Below are 13,684 nucleotides of genomic sequence, written 5' to 3' on the forward strand. Positions count from 1 at the left end.
TATGTATGCATGTGTGTATGTGTATATGTATGCATGTGTGTGTATATAATGGTATGTATTCATTGTGCCACCCACTATTGTAAAAGGACAAATTGAACCTTGAATCCTTGAATAAATCAACACCTCCACTGAGGAGCTCCTAGACATATCATCCTGTTTTTATCATGGCAGCTGTACTTCATCAGTTTAACCAACATGGAGATAAAAGACATAACTGCTAAACCAAAAGAATTGTGTTGTGAATGTCCTGGGCTGCCCACTGGACTCCGTGGAGGCGGTGGGTGAGAGGAGGATGTTAGCCAAGCTGGCATCCATCATGGACAACCCTCTGCATCAGACAGTGGAGGCTCTGAGCAGCTGCATCAGCGGCAGACTGCTAAACCCTCAGTGTAGGAAGGAGCTACAGCAGGTCCTTCATTCCCTACTGCGGTTAGACTACATAATTCAATGGTCTAGTCCTCTTTTCCTCTCTTATGAGGACTTGTATATAGCTGTATATTATACTGTGTAACTGTTTTTACACACATTTTGCTTTTTGCACTCTTTTTCTGTTCTTGTGAGCTGCCATGACAAGTAAATTTCCCCACTGCGGGATCAATAAAGTTCATCTTATCTTATCTTAACCATACACAGCAGCTGCAGCTAAACACTACTGATGTATGCAACTGGTGGCTTCAAACATCAGCTCCCATTACACCCGGCCAGTTATCTTTTATTTCTTTTACATTGTAATTGTCATTGTTTTTCAGTGCTTCTGTCCACATTCAGCTGCAGCTTCTACCTGTTAGATAACCAACTGTGAGTGCAGTCAGGAATGTGCTTGGTATAAAAAGGACAGTGTATTACATTATTAAACACCTACAATAAATCCATATTGTTGCCATTCTGTGTCATAGAAGATTACAGGCTTTACTGCTAAAGATCCAAAGATGTTACATAACAATATTTACAAAGATCATTTATGAGCAGTGGAATGCAGATCTTTTGACCACCTCCCTGGTTTGATCCAACATAAAACCACAGCCTTTGATTCAAAACATCTGTTGTCTTTGCCTTCAAAGCACCGAGAAACAAAAATCAGGATGAGGTTAACGGCCGATATCCTAAATAAATCTCTCAATCAGGTTTTAGTAGGAGAAACTGTGTTGACGGGGAAAAGAAATTTCCTGCTGAAACTCTGCACTTCTGATGTTTTCAGGTGCTGATGTGAGCAACAGCTGTCTGTGGCGGTGACGTGGATGGATTGCAAAACTGATCCATAACCAAACTGTCTCTCCTTCTGCACAGCAGGAGTGACAGCCAGGGGGAAAAAAAAACAAACAAAAAGAGAACAGTGAGCATAGAAGTATCAACTAATCATCATCCGGCTACACTGTTCTAGCAGGAGAAGCGATCTGTACAGAACAGCTTGGTCTATAATCAACCGTTGCTTGGTGTCTGGCAGCACTTCAAGGTGACTGCAGCTTGAACAACAATGTTAAATAAGAAGCAACGGCTTTTTATTGTTGTTGCTTAGCTGTTGGAAGCTGTGGCTTTGACAGAATACAAACAGGAGCAACAGCTTCAAGGTGATGTGAGGCACTTTCATAATAAAGAGTTGTGCACAATTTTGGAAGATTGAACTTTTAACTGTGGTGCAGTTCAGCTTCCTGTTTTCATGATTTCTTTATGAATTACCTCAAACGCAGCATGGATTGTTCTGTTTTTGTTTTTTGTTTTCTGTTTGGGTTGCGGGACAAGTAATAAATCAGATTTATGGATTTGGATGAAGCCAGGTGAAGAATCTTTATGTCACACTGTTTGGTGGAGTCTGGATAGATGGTAACATGCTGATATATATATTTCACGGGAATCCATCCAGTATCTGTCATGATGATTTACTCAAAAACAAGTTGTCAGTCTCATGCTTGGGCCAGAGGAGAAGCCAGACGATCAGCCACATCATTAGAACTTCTCCTCTGGAGACCATGAATATCTGTACAAAATACAATCCATCCATTCCAGTATATTTCAGACAGCAGAGCCACGTTAGCTATGTGGTTAAAAACTTTGACTGAAAGAATGTCTGGCTTTAACATTACTTAACTTTTAAACACAAGTGAATTGAGTGTGTATATTTTACAGTAGGAAGGGAAATAGTGGGTTTCTTAGTAATATAAATGGGTCCTATTGAATAAATTATTTTCCAACAGAGATCTAAATCTGTTGAACTGTACTTGAAATGTCGCCACTAAAAGCAACACTTCTGTGTGTTTCCTACATGTGCGTGTGGACAGCACCATCAGCAGTCCTCTGCTCTGATTTGTGAGGCTCTATGAGTGTTGCCTTGTTCCACCCAACCTCTCAGTGAGCAAGTATGCTTTCTCTTTCTGCTGTTCAGCCACAGAAATGCTGTGGACGGGCCCGGACTAAACATAAAATTATTTTGCAAACGCAAGCTGAGTAGCAAATGAAAGTGTATGTTTTGGATTTTCAGTGGAGAACAAAGCATGTAAGACAGGACACAGAGAGCGAAGACTCTTTGGAATGGTGTCCTGTATGCACAGCTAAACAGAGAGGCCTCTCCTGTATGCATGCATGTGTGAACTCCTGTAGCCTTGGGGTGGAAACCTACCTCATGACTCACCTAGACACGACACCACCTGGACTGTGGTGACACACACACTACACACAGACAGTGGGGTACATCTTCTCTGTAACGTTTTGTCTGTACAGGCAGAAACACATGTTTCCTGGATGACGATGAGCTTCTGTGCTGCCTGCAAATGGCGTCATGGCCACCTACTTACAAACACACTCACAGATGTTTGAATCATAGCTCACCAATAATAAGAGAGCGTGCATGTCTGAACTTCACTCTGGAGGAACAGCATGTCATTGCTGGTTGTACTGATGAAGGTGAAGTTACAAACGTGCACACACAGTTGCATAACGCGACGTCAAAGGGCGCACATTCGACTCTTTCACAATCTCACCTTCTTCTCGGCATCACAGACTCTGTGCAGGTGCAATGAATTAAATGACTGGATGAACGCGTTGTTTGAATGTAATGAATGTCAGTCAAGTTTGTCAGGTTTTTGATCGGTTCCAATTATTTCCACCGCCCCACAGCTCAATAGGCCTGTAATGAACTTAACAATAAGTCAGTGTGCCGGTAAAGAATTGTTGTCGGCCACCTGGAAACAGAAACCTGCCACTCAGGTTTGGATGGTGAGAAGTAAATCAAGGAGCATAAACAGGAATCGGATTGCCCACATGTGGAGGGTGAGGTCAGAGAGTGTGACGTCTTTCACTGCATGCCACATGTTCTGCATTCTCTGAGGTGGACAAATACACGGTGATCTAAACCAGGTCGGAACAACATTGTCAAATTATTGTTTCAATGAGCCGTAAATATTAGTCAGGGAAATGGGGATTTGTGAAATATAGGGTCTAGTTTAGTCTTGCTACGCTTACCCAATAATTTTGGTTAATGAAAGTGCTTTTACACAAAACACTATGACTCCACTATGTGTGAATTTCTGATTATGCAACAACTTCCTCTGAGATTACAACATTCCAGTCGCATTTCTGAATAACAGATTGAATACCTGATCGGAAGTGACAGACAGGCAGTGAAAAAGATGATACAGAGACTTGTGAGGAAATCAGTTTGTCATTTATATTCATTATTTGTTGCTCACAATATAAATGAACCATAAAATTACTTTATGCTGGATAAACACACATTCCTCATTGTCTGCATTCTCCAATTATTTCACCTGCATAATCCAGTGTCAAAGCTGTATTCCAGGAAGTGCTGGGGCTTCTACAATGACTGTATTGACTGTATTGATTCAGTTCAGCACCATCCATTGAGCTAATAAAGACCCTGTGCTGTGGGTGAAAGTATGTTTTGTCTAATGCTGTTTCCACTAACTGTTAAGCTCTTACCTAGGAGTCCATATCACACAGTGTTTACTGATGAAGAACATGTGATATGGTCAAAAGCTGCAGAAAAAGCCAGGAAGTGATTATCCTGACCAATTTATCTGACCAAAAAAGTTTATCACTTCTGTTTCATTTTCTTTTTCAAATTCCACCTCCCTACATCATGTTTTAAATGTTCTTCCCTCTAATATCAAGAAACCCAAAGGTGAAATTCTTCTTCATATCATTTGAACTTTCAACCCCCTCCCAAAAAACTCTTACTGAGCTCATGACCTTAGTGTCCTCTGTGGTACGGGTCTTTGATTAGCTGAGACCAGCTAGAGAGACAGAGACATGATGGTAGCACACTAACACCTCTGAAAAGGAAGACGGTAATAGTCACAAACAAAAGGAAAGAGACAGATAAAGTCAGACTGGATATAATGTGTGATAGTTATGACATCATGCTGACATGATGGTGACACACCAGCTGCTGTAGCCTACAGTTCAGCAGTGCAGCCTGGTCTCCAGCACTGACCTTATAAGGACAACATCCCTCTTACTCACTAACTATCTGACTGACTGACTGACTGGTGAGCTAACTGCCAAGCCGAATGCTGAGGGAGAGGAGCTGAGGCGTTCGGCAGCTTCAGCCTCAAATGATCCGCAGATCCTCATTATCACTGCTCCACTGTTCATAATGCCTCTCATTTTCTTCCTGTGTCCTCCAACACTTTTATTCTTGACATCCCTTCTCTGTCCTTGTTTTTTTTTTTTTTGCTTTTTTTTTTTTGTCCCATTACCTTGTTGTCCCATGTGACCGTGCATTCACCTCCTGTTAAGTAAGGAGGGCAGCGTGGCTCACACACAAACACATGTGAACACACACTCATACAAGCTCACATCTGGCTGTAGCTGGATCTCACCACTTTGTTGGGAGTGTAAAAAGGAAGGCATGTGTGTGTGTGTAAGTGGGAGGGACTGAAGCAGTCAGGGTGAGAGAGGATGAAGATGGGCCCAGCCTCCAGTTCCAGAGTCAGAAAGAGGAAAGCCCTCCCACAGGAAACCAGCGTTCCACTCCACATGGCCTTTTAAGGTAAAAAACTCCCCAAAACTCTTCTCACTAGGGAATAGAGCTAAGATATAGTCACATTTAAAGCTACAGAGAGAGAGCAGGAAAAGGCAAAGTGGAAGCCAGTGAGTGGGGAAAGACTTTGTGAAAAGTTAAGAGGATCAAAACTCAAAAACTTTTAAGCAGAAACAAACCTTGGCAGGAGAAATGTCTCCCTGAGCATTTGCCTCTCTTTGTAAATGAATTATGCATTAAGAATGGAACCACTTTCATGCAGTGTGGTTCGTTATAACTCACATTTTCATAACATTTAACTATCAGAGCATTTATGACTGAAGGCACACCTTAACTCTGCTCATGACTGTATCTTTATGGCAATGCCGGTGACGTGCTGCACAGAGATGAAAAATGTTTAGGCCGTATATCTGAGTCATATGAAGTGGAGAGGAGTGTGGGAAATAGACCCCATGCATTTCTTCCACATGGGAAAATTATCTGCAATTTAAAGCAACTGTAAACAAAACATGGATTCATGGACCTAAGCCATTATGGGAAATTATTGTGTAGTTGAAATTCCTGTCTTTAGGTTATTATCTCTTTGGTCCATTACAACAAAAGATTTTCACTTGACATTAGCAGTATTTGGTCTGCGCATGTACACCAAGACTAATGTAATTATGCAAAAACACTGATGTGTGATGCCAGGATGGTGTAATATCTCTCATGACCTGCTCTGTGACATCTGTAACACACACCATTGCTGTTTTTAGTCATACTACGGCCTTGGTGATCCCCTAAACCAAAGTGGTGAACATGGTAAACATTATACCTGCTAATAAAGATGCTGGCATAGCCATTGGGAGAATGTTAGCGTGCTTATGTTAGCCTCTAGCTTAATTAAAGTCTCACAAAGCTGCACATTTAGCCCGATAGCAGCCTTGGGTTTAAAAAATGAATTTTGGGGCACCAATGCATAAACATGAGTACATATTACTTTGTACTGTAAATGCGGCATTTCTGTGGTTTACCTTGTGATCTACAGGACAAAAGAGAACAAAACTGACCCCAACACACCCTACACACCCCCAAAAGCCACTAACATTGTTTTAATGTACAGGGGTGATTTTGGACTGAATTGTTGTTGCCATATATGGAAGAAGCTTTGATAAAAATGATCATTGGCAGTCCCTGAGTTATGTAGATTAATGATACTGATGTTTGTCAAAGCTGAATTACGACTGGCAGGTTGACAAAAAAAGAGCAAATATGTGAATCTCATGTAGTTGTGCACAGTGAGTTAAAATAAATCGTTTAAAATGTGTGTTGGGCTGTGTAATTGTTTGTGTGTGTGCCATGACAACATGTTAAATAAACCCTCAGTTCCCTAATACTGTCTGTGTGTGGCTTTGGCACTTCCTCATCTTGCCCTCTGTTATCTGGCCTAACATTTGCCTCTTTGACATTGTTCACAGAGAATGTGTAAATAAAGGTCCCTGTGGTTGAATGGCTGTAGCGAAAACCTGTCTTACACCAGTTATTCAGAGGGTTTATCGCCTCATCACACTCATTCATGGGAGAGGAGCTGACAGCGAGAGAGGAAAGAGAGGAGGGGACATATACAGGAGACCTTTTCTGATAGCGGAGGACACAGAGGAGAAAAATTGGGAAAAAGTGACTCATTATAACTCAATACATGAACATTTGCAAAGCTTATATGCTTATTTGCTCACTATGGGTTTTTATGATTAGCCAATAGTAGTAGCAGCAAAAAAAATTAGCCCAGTATTAATCCTCCTTTTAGCTCCTCATTAGTCTAAATCCTCTACCATAAGCTGAGAGCGGTGAGAGCGAACCTAACAGTGAAGTTGTGGGCCGTAAAACCAAAACAATTAGGTAAAACAGGCTATAAAGCTCTGCAGAGCTGATGGGACCTGCAGAGTTGGGTAATAATTTGAAGCCTTCCATGTCTCACATTTGACCCATTGTTCACACAGTATAAAAACATTGATTAGTTCAGCTTTTGAAAGTAAATTTCACATATATGCCACAAGACTGTGCATATATACATATGCTTTTCAGAATGTATTTTCCTTCCTTGTATGTGCACACAGTATTACAACAGTCTCCAGGTCCTTCTAAAAGGTGAGTGTCCAAGGACAAAGCTGTTAGTATTTTAACAAAGTAATACTGCAGAGGTTATCTGAGTGCCACACTTAAGAGCCCCATGCAGGAAGAATGTGTGATGTTATCCCACAGTTATTCTGCTGATAACTGCCAGCATAGTTCAGCCATGTAAAGCATTACTGTAGGTATTCCCGCTGCCAACACGGTCATTAGATTCATTAAGTCAAAGTTCACCACATGAGTGATCAACACCCTTCCTGGATAGGAAATGAGGCAAAGAGGGAGCAGAGGTGTTGAGGAGAACACATGAAGAGTGCGTGAATCATCTCACATGAAATGGATCAGATCAGACAGCTGCTTCACATTTACATTTCGAGTCAAGCTCTTTATCCAGATTCTAGTCTTACTGTAACTTTTTCTTGGCTGAACTTCACTCTCTTCAACCCCAGCACCTCATCCAAAACATTTCTGCCTGCCTCCACTGTAACCTCCCCAAGATTGTCTCTCTTCTCACCCCCCTCCCGTGCTCCCTCCACTGGCTGCTCACACTGAAAGGCTAAAATCCTGACAATAAGGGAGCTCTCCTGAACGTGCAGACCAGGTCAGCCTTCCTCTACAGTGTGTGTGCTTGCTGCGTTCTCTTTCTCTTTTCCTGTACCATCGGCCTGGCCTGAAATGTTCTCCCTCTTGGTTTCCAAATGTGGGACTGGACTTCCCACCCACATCAGGACACAACGGTCACTCCCTAAGTCATTTTGTAAACCTAAAGGCTGTTCCTCTCCTTCTGCACCAATGACTTTCTGCAAAATCACACTCAACATCCCCATCTTCGACCTCAACCACTTATCGTAATCATGTGTTCATTTTTCACTCACATAGAACTTCTGTGTTACATAATGAAGTTGCAGAAGCTTTGTCTCTGCGCTCTGGTGGCTGTGATCTTGACCGACTGTGAAGCTGGAAGCACTTAAACAACAGTGTGTGTGTGTGTGTATGTGGTGGCCAAGAACAGGTCTGTGTCTTTTTGCCTCACCCACATACTGCTGAACATATGGCTTCATTTAGAGACTAATGGAAGGGGGGTCATTTGTCATCAGTAGTATAAACAAATGAGGACAGACACACACACACACACACTCACAGGCCCAATCTTTTCAGAGAAAAGTATGTTATGTGATGTTTGTTGGCTGTTAGAATACATATTGTATTTCCTCAATCACTTGACTTCTGAGAATCCTAAAATTTTTCAAAAGTGATTTCAAACTTTTGCGGAGTCACACCCGTTCTCCTTCTGTCCCTGGTAGAAAATATTGATGGTTTTGTTTTTGAAGGGTGTCGCTCCCTTCTTTCCTCGTGTCTTGTTCACAAAATGTAGTTACTTTCATAAAAGTATGTGAGCAGCTCCCTCTGCTGGGTTTGTAGGGCATCACAAATGCCACCAACCTTCACTGATCTTTCTTTGCATATTTTTCTTGCAAATGAAATTCATGCAGATATGTTCGCATAAAGTCTCTCTCAAAATGAGTCCACTTGACCACTGTGAGCTACAATGTTTGCAGAAGGCAGAACTTTGAACTTGAATTGAATTTTGAACTGAATTTTAAGCCATATGGAATATCTAAGGCATTTAATGATCTAATGGGCTGAAAACACACAAAGTTTGCATCACCTCACTCACAGCATTGCAAATGAAAACTAGAGCCACACAAATGATATGTGCACAACACTCAGTCTGACCAAGATGATAATGTTTTAAGATTCAAAATTAGAGATTAATTTAATTCCCTTTATTCCCTGTGTCTTTGATGATACATGTCGTCTTACAGTATCGTTTTGTGTATAGTATCATGATGAAGAAAGAGCATTAAGCTGTCTTCATAGGCCTTTCTCATTAAAGACATGTTGACATGTCACAGCAGAAAAAGCACAAGTGTAAATAATAGTTAATAATGGCTGAATTCCATTTAGCTGATTTAGTTTCATTGTGCATTGGGCACTTGAATAAAATAGTCATTGTTAATGTCGTTGTTAAGACCCGTGCTTTTCGTGCTCTGACGAGTTAAAATGTCTTAAAAAGGCACTCACTAGGCATAAGAATTAATTGTTCTTTATTGTGTTTCTTCTTAGGCCATCAGGAAATGGCCTGAAGGAAGGTCAGCGACACTGAAATGTGGCTGTAGATAAATTCTTCACTGAACACATCCAATGTTTTGGTTCTTATGGTCAACCAGTGACACAGTTAAATTGGTTATATTATTGCCTTAAACTGGGATGACAACTGTCAACATTTAGCTTAACAGTGTGGAAGACCACCCTGCAGCAGTTTCAAAACAACACTTGTTATTGGAGGTATTTTGTCTATTTCACCACACGGTCTGCCTGTATTAATTCACATACTCCTTTATAATGTAAAGGACTGCTGCTGCCACTGTGTGTGACAAACTCTTGTGTGACAAGGACATCTTTCATACTGTTTAGATGGCATCCATTGTTTGTAGATAAGCTTAGCAAAAAATGGCAGTAAGAGAAAGTAAAATTTTGCGTTCAGACGGTTCACAGTTCAACCAAATGACACATGGTGGCAGTGACAGTCTGCTGTGACTCCCTGCAACATGGCCCACATCAGCGGTCACATCAGACAGAAATGCTCTTGATTGTTAGTCTACAGATCAAAGTATCATTGGCTCTGAACATTTTGTACCAAGTCATGCAGGCGGATGTATTCTTGCATAATGACAAACTATGTTTTGTTTTCTTTTGTAAATGGACAAATAAACCAAAGTAATACACATATGTCAATATTATTAGTACTACCATACTATTTGTTGTGTACAAAGCAAAACTGATAATGTAATACGAGACATGTTATACTTGTTTTTGCTTTTTAAATGATAAATTTGTGTATTTTAATTTGGGACTGTGACTAAAAATCATGACATTTTTTTCACAGTCAAATGAATACTAATAAATGTTTGTGAGAGCATTGCCCAGTGAGCTTACACTATTTTTCTTTTGTGTTGTGTTTCACATGTACATTTCACCCAGCACCTTGTGTTTATCATGTTTGGATGTGCATGTTTTTGTAAACTTTTTATAGTCAAATCTTTCAGCTTGACACTAACTGTACTGCAGCCCCAAACATGTCAAGGTGAATGGACGTGCTTGAATAAAATGATTTTGTTTTTACTTCAGAGCCATACCCAATACAGCTTATTCTGATGTTAGTTAAAAAGGCACAGTCTGTTCCTATCTCTGCTGATAGTCTGCAGCTGTTCTGTAATCTCATGTCTAAAGGACCTCGTCTGTTGTTTTGGGTAGCTGTTGACGTCACGACCTTGTGGCAAAGATGGCAAAGAGTAAAAATTTATGAAAAGATGGCCGTGTGAGCTTCTCAGTCTGGTAAGATACTGAGAAATTTGATTTAGTGCAGCATTTGAAAGGAGTTACGAAATAAACAAACATTACTGCAGGCAAATAACAGCACCCACTATTAAATGTACCACCCTTTTCATCATTGATTGTCACTGTTTCCCAATTTGTTCAGACTTTGAACACTTATGTTATCAAATGTGCACAAAAAGATAGCAGCAGAAAAGGAAATAAAGCTGGAAATGAATAAATAATCCATGCAGATCTATGGTCTTTATGCGCCATTTTTAAAATATTTCTGTAGGGGGAAGCATTGCATTGCAAGACGACAACTCTGACACTTCATCTCTCCTCCTGCCTTCTCTGAGCTGACAGACTGCACCTGTGTGAGGTTTACTGTAACAGTAGAAACCTGCCTTCAAATGACTTCCAAATCTCTTTTACTGGCTGCTAAAAACAAATAATGTACTTCATGTACTTTGTGTACTTTTGCAAAAAACAAAACTTGGAGGCTTTGTGACAAACACAAGGATATGTACCTGTTGTTTATAATAACATCACAGACCTATTTAACCATGGACTGCATAGATGTATGATATATGATCAAATGGAACAACATGTTTCACAAATATTTTGGTTAAATCCATAGTTGTTGATGTTATTGAGTGTAAAAAGAGTTAAACAAATTGCTTAGCGTGACAGAAAAACACACAGTTGGGCTTCCGACTGCCAAGTGTTCATCAGAGTCCAAGCATCCCTAAGGAGACAGAGATGGGTGGCAGCTTGCTGATCTGCTCATCTAAGATCTATGTCAGCGCCTTGAATACAATGCACGCATTATGGAGTGTGACACAGACTGGATATTGTGTGGTGCCCAGGCATGAAGAAAGGGAAAGCCATAGCCCTTTGTGAAGTGGGTCATTTCTTTGAGGGGGTTAACAGTTGGCTATGTCAGCAGAATGATGTGATTTGATAATTCCCATAGCCTATGAACCCTCAGAGCACCAAAGAAATCTGTTAAGGGCCTGCAGACGCTCTGATTATCCCATGATCTTTTGTCTGGCACTAAATACCAGACATTTGTAAGGTCAGATTGGATGTCATGTGTAGTGTTGCTTTGAATTAGCCTCAAAGGCAACCAGAAACAACCAAGAAAACATTTTAGTCAAGCGGTGAGCAAACCTCATGAGAACCTCACATCCTGCAAAACCTGGAGGGAGAAAGAAACATGCATCCTTGTATGCAGAACAGGGAATTTATATGTGGACATGTTCCCAGAACTGACAGGATCAGTTGCAGGAGTGTGGCTTAAAGACTTTGCCATTCATGTAGCAAGAACTGATATCCGGGTATTTGGAAAAGAGCTTAGATTTCACTTTTAAATGCTTCATCTGTGCAGATTCTGGTAGTGCAGTTCTTTAGAATGTGTTCAAGCATTGCACACAAATTTGAGCCTGAGATATAACACTAAGATCAAATCACATTTTACAAGAAAATGTTTGTGTTTCAGTCACCTCGCCCTCTGAAGCCAACGTCCTGGAGTAACCTCTCCACACTTCAGATTACTGATAGAAGTCAAGGTTAAGCAAAGAGGAGAAAAAGCTGTGAAGGTGTTCAATGTACAATTGCTACTTTGACAATCTCATTACTCGTTTTGTAGTTTTTAGATGGGTTCACATGAAAAACCTCTTAAAAACCCATAAAAGTGCTTAAACTTTGTACACTGGGGCACAGCAGGACAACCTGGGGATGTTCAGTTAAACTTTGTCTTATTGAGAGCACAGCTGCAAGTAGACAACCTCCCTGTGTGTGAGTGTGTGTGTGCATATTTTGTGAGCCTGTTGGTGGGTGTGTAAATTCTGTGATGTCATGGCTCGGATCCGGGTGATCCCCTCCTGGCCAATCGGTGTGAAGCAGGAGATTTCTGGGGGAGGCGGTCATGCACGATTGATAGATGGGGGGAGGTTAAGCGCTAAACCAGGCTGTGAAACATTGACCTGTGGGAGTAAGTTAGGGGTGTAGTGTGTCGTCTGTGGTAGCGTCTCAGGCCAGCAGCATGTCTGCAGCAGCCCAAGTGTGACATCTCTTAGGTTTATAGAGCTGGACATGATCCAGTAAAGACATGAGAGGATCCGTAATAGATGAGGATGTTATGTCATCGTCTTAACGACAGTCAGGTCATATGGATTAAGATCATATAAAACACCCTCAGGCCTCAAAAGATCAGAGTGCACATAGCTGTAAAATTTCAAGAAACTTCTCAAAAAATCAAACAGAACTCACTGAGATGATTGTGTAAACCAAGATGGATGTTGTGCATCTTCATTCTCTGTACATTTCATAAAGTCACTGGTGTTCTGGTTAATTTTCAGGGCTTCAGATTTTAACCTTCCAGTATTTAAGTTATGGTATTCTGGAACATTTAGTCATTTAGGCATATTGTTGTAAAATATCAGCACCTACTGATCTTTACTCTATAAAGATATCAGTAAAGACTTTTACCTTGAGACCACCTTAAGAGTGGGATAAAAGTATATCTGAGACAACTACTTGAGTTGTTTATGAGTGTGATAATTTTACAAGACATGTTAGTGCAGTTCAGTGAGTAATTGGGCTACTGTGGAGCAACACTTTGCTGTGGTGATACTTATGCAAAACTTTAGCCTCCTGTCTGCCAAATCTCAAAAAAGAAAAAAAATATCTTATGGGGCCCGAGAACTAAACAAGAAACTCACTTTTATAAATAAGGAGAAATTACATAATATTCTCTATATAGTTTCATGGGTCAGGGAGCTGTTGCAAACTTGTTGCTATTCATCCATGCAGAAGTGGATAAACCGAAGAGGTGGTTTTTATTTCAAGTAACAAAACCTTTGTTTGAATTTACCTCATTTCCAGGTCAAATTGTATGTCATTCCCTCTTGAGAAATTATTGTTCCTCAAATTTACCTAAAAGTGTCACAGTTTGTTTAGAATGAGACCACAAATGGCCTCTGACACAGTGTGAGTCACCAAAATGACAGAAGTGATTTCTTCCTTCTCACATTTGGAACATTTTTAGCACTTTCTCTACAACACAAGGGTCTATAATAAAGTGTGTAGGAGGTATCTTGCTTTGTCAGGAAGTAGAAAAAAAGTGATCTGAGTTCAAAATTTTACATTTATTATCAGCAACATGCTAACACAAGTTGTTTTTAGCCACACTAGCAG

This window comes from Scatophagus argus, chromosome 6, assembly GCF_020382885.2.
Source record: "Scatophagus argus isolate fScaArg1 chromosome 6, fScaArg1.pri, whole genome shotgun sequence".
NCBI lineage: Eukaryota > Metazoa > Chordata > Actinopteri > Scatophagidae > Scatophagus > Scatophagus argus.